Consider the following 14,679-nt stretch of genomic DNA (forward strand, 5'->3'; position numbering starts at 1 on the left):
TCCCACTTACTGCAACTTGCCGTCCAGAAGTTCATGGAAATTAAATGGGAAAGTCTTAACTAATGACAGGTGCTGTTTATTCACTGTTTACAATAAACTCTGGCCCATTATAATACTGCTATTTTCACTTGTAATATCTTACTTGCTACATTCTTCTTTGTTCAATGCCGCTTTTTTTGCATATATATTAACAACACCTACTTTCCTTTGCGTCCATTTACGTACTGTGCTCTGACTTATAATAATATTGCTGCTTTACCCTTATGCTTTCCTTTATGTGATGTGACTCCTTGCAGACTGTCTGTCTGTTGGAGACAACATTGACCCTGTCTCTAATGCACTGTCACACTTCCTACCTTTATTTGCATATTGCTCCCCCCACCATAAATGCTTTGTGACAGCCCATTACTGCACTTTCCAGCATTTCCAGGTCCTCACTGCTAAATCAACGTTGTCTCTGTTGGGGTTCAGACAACAATTGTGCACTCCACAGCTGGATTATCGAACTTTTTGACATTTATACTGGTTAACAGGCTCATTAGCTGCTTGAGGAGCATTAAAGGATCATTATTACAGCTGTGTTGTGATTTGCTGCTACTCTCTCATTGAGGCTAACAAAACAGTACTGTCATGAATCATATAGTTGAAAGCAGAACATGGTTTCATTAGCAATGGATTAATATTAATTAATCCATTGCTAATTAATCGGGGGCAAACCAATTTCTAGGCCAGAAGATTCTGAGGCTGTCTCTCCTGGCTGGGGAGTCTAGAACTCGGGATCATAGTCTCAGGATAAGGGGTTGGCCATTTAGGATTGAGATGAGGAGAAATGTCTTCACTTGTAGGATCGTGAATCCTTGCGATTCTCTACCTCAGGAGACTGTGGATGCTCAGTCGTTGAGTATATTCACGACAGGGACCGAGAGATTTTTGGACACTAAGTGAATCAAAGGCTATGGGGATAGGGAAGGAAAGTGTTGAGGTCAACGATCAGTCATCTTATTAAATGGTTAAGCAGCCTGGAAAGACTGTATGGCCTACTCCTGCTCATAATTTGTTTGTTCTTATGTTGGAGGAAAGCAAAGTTAGCTCTTGTTTCCATCAAAAAAGAGAAATGTCAAGCATTCAACACTCCTTGTAGGCCAGAAGAATCAGGAGTGCCACCCACCAGCCTCTCAAAGAGACCTTTGGCCTCCTCTCTCCTGATCACGGCTTCTTTCTCCCCCGCCGCGATTGCCAACCTCGCCCCCATCAAGCCCCAATCTCTCCCTCCCTCCCTCCCTCCCTCTCATTGGCATTCTAATCCCCCCTCACACAAAGCCCTGATTTTTTTTTCTGCGAGATGTGGGCATCGCTAACAAATCCAGTGTTTATAGTCCGTTCCTAATTGCCCTTGAGAAGGTGGTGGTGAGCCACATTCTTGGACTGCTGCAGTCTGTGTGGTGAAGGTATTCCCACAGTGCTGCTCGGTATGGAGTTCCAGGATTTTGACCCAGTGACAATGAAGGAATGGTGATGTATTTCCAAGTCAGGATGGTGTGTGACTTGTTTGGGAACTTGCAGGTGGTGGTGTTCCATGCTCCTGCTGCCCTTGTCCTTCTAGGTGATAGAGGTCACGGGTTTGAGAGGTGCTGCTGAAGAAGCCTTGGCGAGTTGCTGCAGTTCATCTTGTAGATGGTATACACTGCAGCCATGGTGGAGGGAGTGAATGTTGAAGGTGGTGGATGGGGTGCCAATCAAGCAGGCTGTTTTGTCCTGAATAATGTCGAGCTTCTTGAGTGTTGTTGGAGTTGCACTCATCCAGGCAAGTGGAGAGTATTCTATCACACTCTTGTCTTGTGCCTTGTAGATGGTGGAAAGGCTTTAGGACGTCAGGAGGTGAGACACTTGCCGCAGAATACCCAGCCTCTGACCTGCTCTTGTAACCACGGTATTTATGTTGCTGGTCCAGTGAAGTTTCTGGTCAATGGTGACTGACAGGATGTTGATGGTGGGAGATTTGACGATGGTAATTCCATTGAATATCAAGGGGAGATGGTTAAACTCTGGACATACCTGGGCAATTTTCCACTTTGTTGGGTAGATGCCAGTATTGTAGCTGTACTGGAACAACTTGGCTAGAGGCGTGGCAAGTTCTGGAGCACAAGTTTTCAGCACTACAGCCAGGATTTAATCAGGGTCCATAGCCTTTGCTGTATCCAGTGCGCTCAGCCGTTATGTGGTATCACATGGAGTGAATCGAATTGGCTGAAGACTGGCTTCTGTGATGGTGAGGACCTCAGGAGGAGGCCGAGATGGATCATCCACTTAGCACTTTGGGCTGAAGATGGTTGCAAATCCTTCAGTCTTGGCTTTTGCACTCACGTGCTGGCCTCCGCCATCATTGAGGATGGGGATGTTCATGGAGCCTCTTCCTCCCATTAGTTGTTTAATTGTCTACTACAACTGGATGTTGCAGGATTGTAGAGCTTTGATCTGATCCATTGGTTAATGGATTCCTTAGCCCTGTCTATAGCATGCTGCATCTGCTGTTTATCATGCATGTAGTCCTGTGTTATAGCTTTCCCAGGTTGGCACCTCATTTTTCAGCACACCTGGTGCTGCTCCTGGCATGCTCTTCTGCACTGCTCATTGAACCAGGGCTGGTCCCTTGGCTTGATGATAATGGTAGAGTAAGGGATATGCCGGGCCATGAGGTTATCGATCGTGGTGGATTACAATCCTGCTCCTGCTGATGGCCCACAGTGCCTCATGGATGCCCAGTTTTGAGCTGCTAGATCTGTTCTGAATCTATCCCATTTAGCACAGTAGTTCTACACAACACGATGGTATGAAGACAGGATTTCATCTGCACAAGGGCTGTACAGTGGTCACTTCTACCAATACTGTCCTGGAGAGATACATCTGCGACAGATAGATTGGTGAGGACGAGGTCAAGGAGGTTTTTCCATTGTGTTGGTTCTCTCACCACCTGCCGCAGGCTCAATCCAGCAGCTATGTCTTTTAGAACTGTGGGCAGCTCAGACAGTAGTGGTGCTACCGAGTCACCCTTGGTGATGGATATTGAAGTCTCCCACCCATAGGCATGCCCTTGCTTCTTCCAAATGGTGTTCAACATAGAAGAGTACTGATTCAGCAGCTGAGGGAGGCTGATAGGTGGTAATCAGCAGGCAGTTTCCTTGCCTATGCTTGACCTGGCGCCATGAGTTCATGGGGTTCAGAGTCAATGTTAAGGACTCCCAGGGCCACTCCTCCTGACTGTATACCACTGTGTCGCCACCACCGGTGGGTCTGTCCTGCCAGTGGGATGGTTATGGAGGAGTCTGGGACGTTGGCTGAAAGGTATGCTTCCGTTGCTTCCCCAGGTTGGCACCTCATTTTTAGGTATGCCTGGTGCTGCCCCTCTAGAATACTCATTGAACCAGGGTTGGTCCCATGGCTTGATGGTAATGGTAGAGTGAGCTCTGCAATCCTGCAACATCCAGTCATGGTGGACAATTTTGGCACAAGTCCACAGATGTTAGTGAGGAGGACTTTGCAGGGTCGGTTGGGCTGGTGGGCCTTTATTGTGTCCGTTTCCGGTGCATAGCTCGATGCCGGGTGGTCCATATGGTTTTATTCTTATTATTGTTTTCATAGCGGTATGATCAGCCATTTCGGAGGGCAGTTAAGAGTCAACCAAATTGCTGTAGGTCTGGAGTCACATATAGGCCAGACTGGGCGAGGACGGCAGATTTCCTTCTCTAAATGACACTAGTGAACCAGCTGGGTATTTACAACCGATAGTTTCATGGTCACCATTACTGATACGAGCTTCTTATTCTAGATTTGTTTCATTAATTTAAATTTCCCAGCTATTGTGGTAGGATGTGAACTCGTGTCTCTGAATCATTAGTCCAGGCCTCTGGATTACTAGTCCAGTGACTTAACCACTATGCTACCGTGCCTCTCCCTCCCTGTCTCCCGATTGCCGGGGACCGTCCCAAAGGCTCCCTGGCTGCAGCCTTCTGCCGTTAGTTTTCCTGCCCAGCAACTAGCCAGCCTGTCAATTTGGTTAGCTGCTGAGCAGGAAATGGAAGAAAAAGCTTATACAGGGTAATCAGGTCCTGTCGTTCAATTCAGCAGGACCTCCACGCCCCCTGCCTTGTCAGGTTTTCGCAGCGCTCTCCTGCACCCTCTCTGCATCCTGGTAAATATCGGGGCTTCAGTTCCTCTCTCCACAGATGGTGCCTGGTCAACCAAGCGTTTCCAGCATTCCCTGTTTTAGTTCAGAATTCCAGCATCCGCAGTATTTGCTTTTGTTTGAAAGCTGAAAGAAGGTTTGACAAATCATTTTTACTGCAGTTGCTTCTGTGTTTTGAACTTTAAAGGCTTCTAATATTGCTTCTCCTTGCTGCTGTAGGTGCTGAAAGAATGTTCCCCGCTACAACAAACTGCTGCTTCCTTTCACCAGTGCTCGCTGCTTCACTAGCCAAGCTATGACATTGGCATCTACCCAAAAATGTGTGCACATGTGTCTTAGCCACAAAAAATAGAATAAATCTAACCCAGCCAATTACTGCTCTATTTGCGTCCTCCCAATTGTGTGTAAAGTGATGGATGGAGTCATATACAGAGCGATCAAGTGATACCTACTCCAGTGACTTGAGTTAAACCTGACACACTGGAAATTGGTCATGGTTGTTGGAGCACCAGTGTATTGTTGCAAGAGTTCCTTGGGGTTGCCTCCTTGGCCCATCAATGGCCTTACCTCCACCATAAGCTCAAGTGTGGTGGTGTTCACTGATGATTCCAGTGTTCAGCTCCATTGACAACTACTCAGATAACGAAGCAGGACTTGGACAACATATAAGCTTGGGCTAACAAGTGGTAGGTAACATTTATGCCATGTAATTGCTAGATGATTACCATTTTGAACAGCAGAAAGCATGGCCATTACCCCTTGGAGCTGAATAGCACCACCATCTTCTATCTTCTATCATCAACCTCTTAGAAGGTGACAATTGACTAGAAGTGTAACTGGAACACAGAAGGAGGCCATGTGGCCCATCGAATCAGCATTGGCTCTTTCGAAGAGCAATACAGGTAGTCCCACTCCCCCAGTCTTTCCCCGTAAAGATGGTCATGGTTGTTGGAGGCCAGTCATTACAGCTCCAGGATATTACTGCAGGAGTTCCTCGGGGATGCTAATCCTTGCATGTCAACACTCTGGCTACAAGGGCAGAGTAGAGGCTGGGTACTCGAATGAGTGGTCCACCTTTTGACCCCTCAAGCGTCTCCACCATCTACAAAGCTCAAGTATGGAGTATAATGGAATACTCATTACCTTCCTGGATGTCTGCAATTATAACACCGAAGAAGCACAACACCATCCAGAATAGACCAGTTTGTTTGATTGATACCTGTGCAATTGGACTTATCTACCTCCTCCATCAAGGAGACACTGTGGCTACAGTATGTATTAGCGATAAGATATACTGCATTAACTCATCAAGATTACTTTGACAGCACCTCCCTCCTCTGCGATCTCTACCATCAAGAAGGATAATAGATGCAATGTTGTGGGAACACCACCACCTCTAGGTTCCCCTCCAAGTTATGCACCATCCTGACTTGGACATATATTGCCATTCCTTTATCGTTACTGGGTCAATATCTTGGAATACCTTTATATAACATCATCATGGAAGGACTATCAACAGAAGAACCACAGCCCAAGAAAAAATGAAAATAAATTAAACTCCAGTGATAGATATAAAACTATTCCAGTAGTAACAGTATATAAGGGTATAATTATAGTGAATAATAGATACATGATGGTATCTGTGAGCATACTTCGAGTAACCCAGCCAACAGTACCAGATATGAGACTACTTCTGTGGCAACCTTACAGTAAAACTATCTTCAAGAATAGATAGGAACCTACTCCTCTAGCAACACTACTATGATCAACTCCAAGTAATATATGCAGTAATGTAACCAAAGGTCCTGCTATAGTAATGCTAATACATCTGTCCCTAGCGATAGATACAGGGCTATTCCTATAGTAATCTTGGAATAATTCCATTTACAATATGATATGTGGGACTGCTCCTGTGTGTCCCTGCTAAGACTTTAAAGGAATAAAAGTCTACTGTTGTAATCTTACAGTAACTTTGTTGCCAGTAATAGGTACAGGATTACTGCTGTAATAAATTTATAGTAAGTTAGTCTCCAGTAGTAGGTACAGTATTATTTCTGAAGTAAGCGAATGGTAAATCAGCCTCCTGTAATCAATATCAAACTATGCCTATAGCAACCCCACATTAAATTAGTTTCCAGTAATAGATACAGGACCATTACCGTAGAAACCTCATGCAAGTCAGCCTCCAGTAATAGGAATGGGCTACTTCTATAGTAAGTTTAGAACAAAATAGCCGTAAGCATTTCAACAGAATGCTTTTTTCCCCATAAACCCCATTGGTTCCTGTCCACTAATCTGTTGGTACTGCACTTTAAGTAGATAAATGAATGAGAAAATAACAACTGCATTTCAACTAAGTATTTAATCCTTCATAACTTGGTGTACAACAAATGATATTTAATGTATTAAATTTTATCAATTATATTTTAATAAGGACATTTTCAAATCCTCCTTAGTTTAAAAACATTTTAATTTTGCTGATTATTGATTTTTTTATGTTTCCTAATTCCTCTCCTCTCCTGAGGGTGTTGACTCCTTGCTGGTGTAGAGGCCAAGGGCACAAGCTATCGCAAATACCTCTTCCAAGTTACTGTTCTTCATATGTGAGTATAGACAGTTGCCTAGACATTCGATGACATTGCACCCGTTTTTCAGGCGCAAAATAAGTGCTTAAGCATCCCATATGGTGGGAAGAATGAGTTCACATTGCAGGCTGGAAGTGCTCTGCTGGCCATATTGGTAAAGGCAGGAAAAGAGACGTCGATGGATCATGCCTGAAACAGACATTAGGCCCATTGCATATGCAATAGGGGGCCTAACGCTTGTTTGAGGCCCCTTTGGAAAATTGGGCTGCCCTGAAAAACATGGTCTACATGCGGCCTAACCAGCGCTGTCCTTAATTTAACCACTGGAGGCCACCATTACAAAAAATACTTACCTGACTTTGGAGCAGGGAAGAGCAGGAATGCTCCACCCAGCTCCACCGCAGTGTTGAAGACCATTGCTGACCCCTCACTCGGCCCCCTTGTTATCGTTCCCCTCTCTCCTGATCATTCCTTCCTGCAGATTTCCCCTTCTCTCCCAATTGTTCCACCCTCTTCCAATCGCCTCCTTCTCTTCTGAGCGCCTTCTCTCTCCGAATTGCCCCTTCCCTCTTCCAAGCGCTCCCCACCCTTTCCCAATCACCCCCATCACACTCCCAATCATTCCCCTCTCCTCCAATCACCCCTTTCTCTCCCGACTGGCCCCTCTCTCTCCAGATTACACCCTTCCTTCCTTCCCTGATCACATACCTCTCTCTGAATCACCAGGCCTCCCTCTCCTGATTGTCCCTCTTTCTCTTGATTCCTCTTGCTTCATAGAAACATAGAAACATAGAAATTTACAGCACAGGAGGCCATTCCGGCCCATCGTGTCCACGCCAGCCAACAAAGAGCCACACGGCCCTTGGACAGCAGCTCTGAAAGTTACATATAAACCTATGAACAATAATGGAAAGGCAAAGAGCACCCAGCCCAACCAGTCCGCCCCACACAACTGCGACACCTCTTATACTGAAACATTCTACACTCCACCCCAACCATGTGATCTCCTGGGAGAGGCAAAAACCAGATAAAAACCCAGGCCAATTTAGAGGGAAAAAAAATCTCGGAAAATTCCTATCCGACCCATCCAGGCGATCAAAACTAGTCCAGGTGATCACCCTGACCATATTCGATTCCCTGCAGTACTTACCATTATATCTGCATCATCCAACAAAAGGTCATCCAGTCTTATCCCAATTACCAGCTCTAGGTCCGTAACCCTGCAGGTTATGAGGACAGGTTGGATAGGCTATGTCTGTTCTCATTGGAACAGAGGAGGTTGAGAGGAGACCTCATTGAGATGTACAAAATATTGATGGGCCTTGACATAGTGGATAGTAAAGGCCTACTTCCATTGGTGGAGGGGTCTATTACAAGGGGGCATAGTTTTAAGGTGGAAGGTTTAGAGGGGATTTGAGGGGGGCTTCTTTACGCAGAGCGTTTTGGGGATCTGGAACTCGCTGCCTGGAAGAGTGGTGGATGCAGATACCCTCACCACTTTTAAGAGATGCTCTGCGTAAATGAGGTCTCCTCTCAACCTCCTATGGAACAATGAGAACAGACATAACCTATCCAATCTGTCATCATAACTAAGATTCTCCATTCCAGGCAGTATCCTAGTAAATCTCCTCTGCACCCTTTTTACTGCAATCACGTCCTTCCTATAATATGGTGACCAGAACTGCACGCAGTACTCCAGCTGTGGCCAAACCAAAGTATTATACAATTTAGGCATAACCTCCCTGCTCTTATATTCTATGCCTCGGCCAATAAAGGCAAGCATTCCGTATGCCTTCTTAACCACTTTATCCAGCTGGCCTGCTACTTTCAGGGATCTGTGGACAAGCACTCGAAGGTCCCTTTGTTCATCTACACTATTAAGTGGCCTACTGCTTAATGTGCATCACCTCACACTTCTCTGAATTAAATTCCATTTGCCACTGCTCTGCCCACCTGACCAGTAGATTGATACCCTCCTGCAGCCCTTGACTTTCCTCTTCATTATTAACCACACAGCCAATTTTAGTGTAGTCTGCAAACTTCTTAATCATGCTCCCTATATTCAAATTTAAATCATTGATATATACCACAAAAAGCAAGGGACTCAGTACTGAGCCCTACGGAACCCCACTGGAAACATCCTTCCAGTCACAAAAGAATCTATCAACCATTACTTCCTGCCCTGGAGCCAATTTTGGATCCAACTTGCCACTTTGCCCTGAATCCCATGGGCTTTAACCTTCTTGACCAGTCGACCATGTGGGACCTTATCAAAAGCTTTGCTAAAGTCCATATACATTACATCAAATGCACTATCCTCATCGACTCTCTTGTTACTGTTGTGTATCTGTAAAGCATGCACTCCCATGTTCCGACACCAGGGAGCGCATTCCCTGAAGTCCCAAGGGATCCCAGCATCCCTTGGGAGCACTGTATATAAGCCAGCCCCTAAGGCCTGTTCCTCGCTCCCGAGTGTCTTAATAAAGACTGAGGTCACTATTACTTTAACCTCCCTGTGTGCAGCCTCATCTGTGTTAGGAACACAATAACTGGCGACGAGTACACAAATCCAACGCAAAGATGCAGCAAACTGTGGGCATCCTGGAGAAGTTCTCGGAGGGTGAGGACTGGGAAACCTATGTCGAACGGCTAGACCAGTACTTTGTAGCCAACGAGCTGGACGGAGAAGGAAGCGCTGCAAAAAGGAGAGCGGTCCTCCTCACGGTCTGCGGAGCACCGACCTGCAGCCTCATGAAGAATCCTCTGGCTCCGGTGAAACCCACAGATAAGTCGTATGAGGAGCTGCGTACACTGGTTCTGGAGCATCTTAACCCGAGGGAGAGCATGCTGATGGTGAGGTATTGGTTCCACACGTGCCAGCGATCTGAAGGTCAGGAAGTGGCGAGCTACATCGCCGAGCTAAGGCGACTTGCAGGACAATGTGAGTTTGATGGCTACCTGGAGCAAATGCTCAGAGACTTTTTTGTACTGGGCATTGGCCACGAGACCATCCTACGAAAACTTTTGACTGTAGAGACACCGACCCTCAGCAATGTCATTGCGATAACACAGGCATTTATGTCCACCAGTGATAACACCAAACAAATCTCTCAGCACACAAGTGCTAGCAATGTTCATAAATTAACTGGAACTGTGTTTGCGAGCAGAAATGTACAGGGCAGAAACCATGAGTATGTAACTGCCAGCAGGCCTCAGGTGAACCAGATGACTCAGAGTCCACAACAAAAGATGAATACAAAGCAATTAACACCTTGTTGGCGATGTGGAGGCTTCCATTCAGCCTATTCATGCCGCTCCAAAGGGTATGTTTGCAAGAGCTGTGGAACAATGGGGCACTTCTAACGAGCTTGCAGACGAGCTGCAAGCTCTGCAAAACCTGATAACCACCACGTGGCAGAGGAAGATCGGTCCATGGTGGATCAAAGCAATTTGAGCCTCAGAGAGAGGAGGCAGATGCTGAAGTACATGGGATACACACATTTTCAACGAAATGTCCACCTATAATGCTAAATGTAAAATTGAATGACTTACCCATAGCCATGGAATTGGACACTGGCGCTAGCCAATCCATCATGAGTAAAAAGATGTTTGAGAGACTGTGGTGCAACAAGGCACTCAGACCAGCCCTGTGCCCCATCCACACGAAACTGAGAACGTACACCAAAAAGCTCATCACTGTCCTGGGCAGTGCCATGGTCAAGGTCACCTACGAGGGTACGGTGCACAAACTGCCACTCTGGATTGTCCCGGGCGATGGCCCCACACTGCTCGGAAGGAGCTGGCTGGGCAAAATCCGCTGGAACGGGGATATCATCCAAGCGCTATCACATGTTGATGAGGCCTCATGTACCCAGGTTCTCAACAAATTTCCTTCCCTTTTTGAGCCAGGCATTGGAAACTTTTCCAGGGTGAAGGTGCGAATCCACTTGGTCCCAGAGGCACGACCCATTCACCACAAGGCGCGAGCGGTACCTCACATGATGAGGGAGAGAGTGGAAATCGAGCTGGACAGGCTACAACGCGAGGGCATCACCTCCCCAGTGGAATTCAGCGAGTGGGCCAGCCCGATTGTTCCAGTACTCAAAAGTGATGGCACGGTCAGGATTTGCAGCGATTATAAAGTAACTATTAATCGTTTCTCGCTACAGGACCAATACCCGCTACCAAAGGCAGACGACCTTTTTGCGACGCTGGCAGGAGGCAAGATGTTCACCAAGCTCGACCTGACTTCAGCCTACATGATGCAGGAGCTGGAGGAGTCTTCGAAGGGCCTCACCTGCATCAACACGCACAAGGGACTGTTCAGCTACAACAGATGCCCGTTTGGAATTCGGCCGGCTGCAGCGATTTTCCAGAGAAACATTGAGAGCCTACTCAAGTCGGTGCCATGGTGGTCTTTCAGGACGACATATTGGTCACGGGTTGGGATACCGTCGAGCACCTACAAAACCTGGAGGAAGTCCCCCAGCGACTGGATCGCGTAGGACTGCGGCTGAAGAGGTTGAAATGCGTCTTCATGGCAACAGAAATGGAGTTTTTGGGTGAAAGATCATGGCGGGCGGCATTCGGCCCACGGACGCCAAGACAGAGGCATCAGGAACGCGCCCAGGCCACAAAACGGCACGGAGCTGCGGTCGTTCCTGGGACTCCTCAACTATTTTGGTAACTTCCTACTGGGGTTAAGCACCCTCTTAGAGCCCCTACATGTGTTATTGAGTAAAGGTAAGAACTGGGTATGGGGAAAAAAAACAAGTAATTGCTTTTGAGAAAGCCAGAAACATTTTATGCTCCAACAAGCTGCTTGTATTGTATAACCCATGTAAAAGACTCGTGCTAGCGTGTGACACGTCGTCATACGGAGTCGGGTGTGTATTACAACAAGCTAACGTTGCGGGGAAGTTGCAACCTGTAGCCTATGCCTCCAGGAGCTTGTCTAAGGCCGAGAGGGCCTACAGCATGATTGAGAAAGAGACATTAGCGTGTGTATTCGGTGTAAAGGAAATGCATCAGTACATGTTTGGCCTCAAATTTGAGCTGGAAACCGATCACAAGCCCCTCATATCCCTGTTCGCTGAAAACAAGGGGATAAATACTAATGTCTCAGCCCGCATACAAAGTTGGGCACTCGCGCTATCAGCGTATAACTATACCATCCACCACCGAGAACTGTGCGGATGCTCTCAGTCGGCTACCATTGCCCACCACGGGGGTGGAAATGGCGCAGCCTGCAAACTTGTTGATGGTGGCGCAGCCCGCAGACTTGTTGATGGTCATGGAAGCATTTGAAAATGACAATTCACCTGTCACGGCCCGCCAGATTAGGACTTGGACCAGCCAAGATCCTCTGCTGTCCCTAGCAAAAAACTGTGTACTGCATGGGAGCTGGGCCAGCATCCCCGTTGAAATGCAAGAGCTAATCAAGCCGTTCCAGCGGCGAAAGGACGAGCTGTCCATTCAGGCAGACTGCCTGTTGCGGGGTAACCGCGAAGTGCTACCAAAAAAGGGCAGGGAGACATTCATCTTACATCGCCACAGCACACACCCGGGTATAGTAATGATAAAAGCTGTTGTGTAGGCATGCCTGTTCACTGTGTGATGTCTGTAACACTGTCATGCAACATTGAATGTACCCATGTAGTGTACACACCTTACCAGTACACTAGAGGGTGCTGTTGCTGGTGACCCAGGGGTTGCCTGCACACGGCAGGTAACCCAGTATAAAAAGGAACACACAGCTTGTTGTCGTCACTCAGGAGCTGTTAATAAAGGACTGCAGGTCTGCACAGTTTAAGCACCATACTCTGCCTCGTGGAGTCATTACTAAAGGTGCCTACATACACGACAAAAGCGATAGCCAGATCCCACGTGCGGTGGCCCGGTATCGACTCTGACTTAGAGTCTTGTGTATGGCAATGCAGCGTGTGTGCTCAGTTGAGCAACGCACCCAGAGAGGCACCACTATGTTTATGGTCCTGGCCCTCCAGACCATGGTTGAGGACCATGTCGACTATGCAGGCCCGTTTCTTGGTAAAATGTTCTTGGCGGTGGTGGATGCTTTTTCAAAATGGATTGAATGTGACATAATGTCGGGAAGCACCGCCACTGCCACCATTGAAAGCCTGAGGGCCATGTTTGCCACCTACGACTTGCCTGTCATACTGGTCAGTGACAACGGGTCATATTTCACCTGTGCCGAATTTAAAGAATTCATGACCCGCAATGGGATCAAACATGTCACCTCGGCCCCATTTAAACCAGCCTCCAATGGGCAGACAGAGCAGGCAGTACAAACATTCAAACAGAGCCTTAAACAAGTCACAGAAGGCTCACTCCAAACCCGCCTGTCCAGAGTACTGCTCAGCTACCGCACGAGACCCCACTTGCTCACAGGGGTGCCCCTGGCTGAGCTACTCATGAAAAGGACACTTAAAACCAGACTCTCGTTGGTTCACCCAAACCTGCATGATCAGGTAGAGAGCAGACAGCAGCAACAAAATGTAAACGATGATTGCGCCACTGTGTCGCGGGAAATTGATCTGAATGACCCTGTGTATGTGTTAAACTATGGACATGGCCCCAAGTGGATCGCGGGCACAGTGATAGCTAAAGAAGGGAGTAGGGTGTTTGTCGTCAAACTAGACAATGGACAAATTTGCAGAAAGCACCTAGACCAAACGAGGCTGTGGTTCACAGACTGCCCTGAACAACCCACAGCAGACACCACCTTTTTCGAGCCCACAACACACATCCAAAGGATCAATGACACCACCCCGGACCAGGAAATCGAACCCATCATGCCCAACAGCCCAGCAAGGCCAAGCTCACCCAGCAGCCCTGCAGGGCCAACAACACACCAGCCCAGCGAGGGCACAGCCAACACACCTGAACAGACAGTTGTACCAAGGCAGTCCACCAGGGAAAGAAAGGCTCCCGACCACCTCACCTTGTAAATAGTTTTCAGTTTGACTTTGCGGGGGGTGGGGGGAGTGATGTTGTGTATCTGTAAAGCATGCACTCTCATGTTCTGCCACCAGGGAGCGCATCCCCTGAAGTCCCAAGGGATCCCAGAATCCCTTGGGAGCACTGTATATAAGCCGACCTCTAAGGCCTGTTCCTCACTCCAGAGTGTCTTAATAAAGACTGAGGTCACTGTTACTTTAACCTCCCTGTGTGCAGTCTCATCTGTGTTAGGAACACAATAGTTACCTCATCAAAAAATTCTATCAGGTTAATCAAACACAATTTTCCCTTAACAAATCCGTGCTGACTGTTCCTAATTAATCCTTGCGGCGGCCTGCTGGTCTTTCAGGATTTTTTCCAATTATTTTCCCACCACTGAGGTTAGGCTGACAGGCCTGACTCGGTCTATCCTTACTTCCTTCTTAAACAAGAGTACTACATAGCAATCTTCCAATCCTCTGGCACCATGCTGAAATCAAAAGAGGAGTGGAAAATGGTCAAGGCCTCTGCTATTTCCTCTTTTACTTCACTCAACAACCTGCGATGCATTTCATCCAGGCCTGGGGACTTAGCTATTTTCAAAGCTGCTAAACCCTTTAATACTTCCTCTCTCACTATATTTATTTCATCCAGAATATCACACTCCTCCTCAATAGCAGTATCTGCATTGCCCCTTTCCTTTGTGAAAACAGATGCAAAGTATTCGTTAAGAACCTGATCAGCATCTTCCGCCTCCACACTTCCAAGCACCTCCCCACGGGCCACTGCGATATTGAAACCCGCCTTGCCGGCGAACTGCCGGGGGATGCTCAGCAGGTATCTGCAGCTTGCCAGTCTCCTGTAAATAAGGCCCCAGGTCCAATATTGGGTGAGCCTGGAGCCTACCTGTTCCTGAGCAAGAATCGTTCGAAGGACCCAGTTTGCACCAGC

The sequence above is a fragment of the Pristiophorus japonicus genome, chromosome 10, assembly GCF_044704955.1.
Source record: "Pristiophorus japonicus isolate sPriJap1 chromosome 10, sPriJap1.hap1, whole genome shotgun sequence".
Classification (NCBI taxonomy): domain Eukaryota; kingdom Metazoa; phylum Chordata; class Chondrichthyes; family Pristiophoridae; genus Pristiophorus; species Pristiophorus japonicus.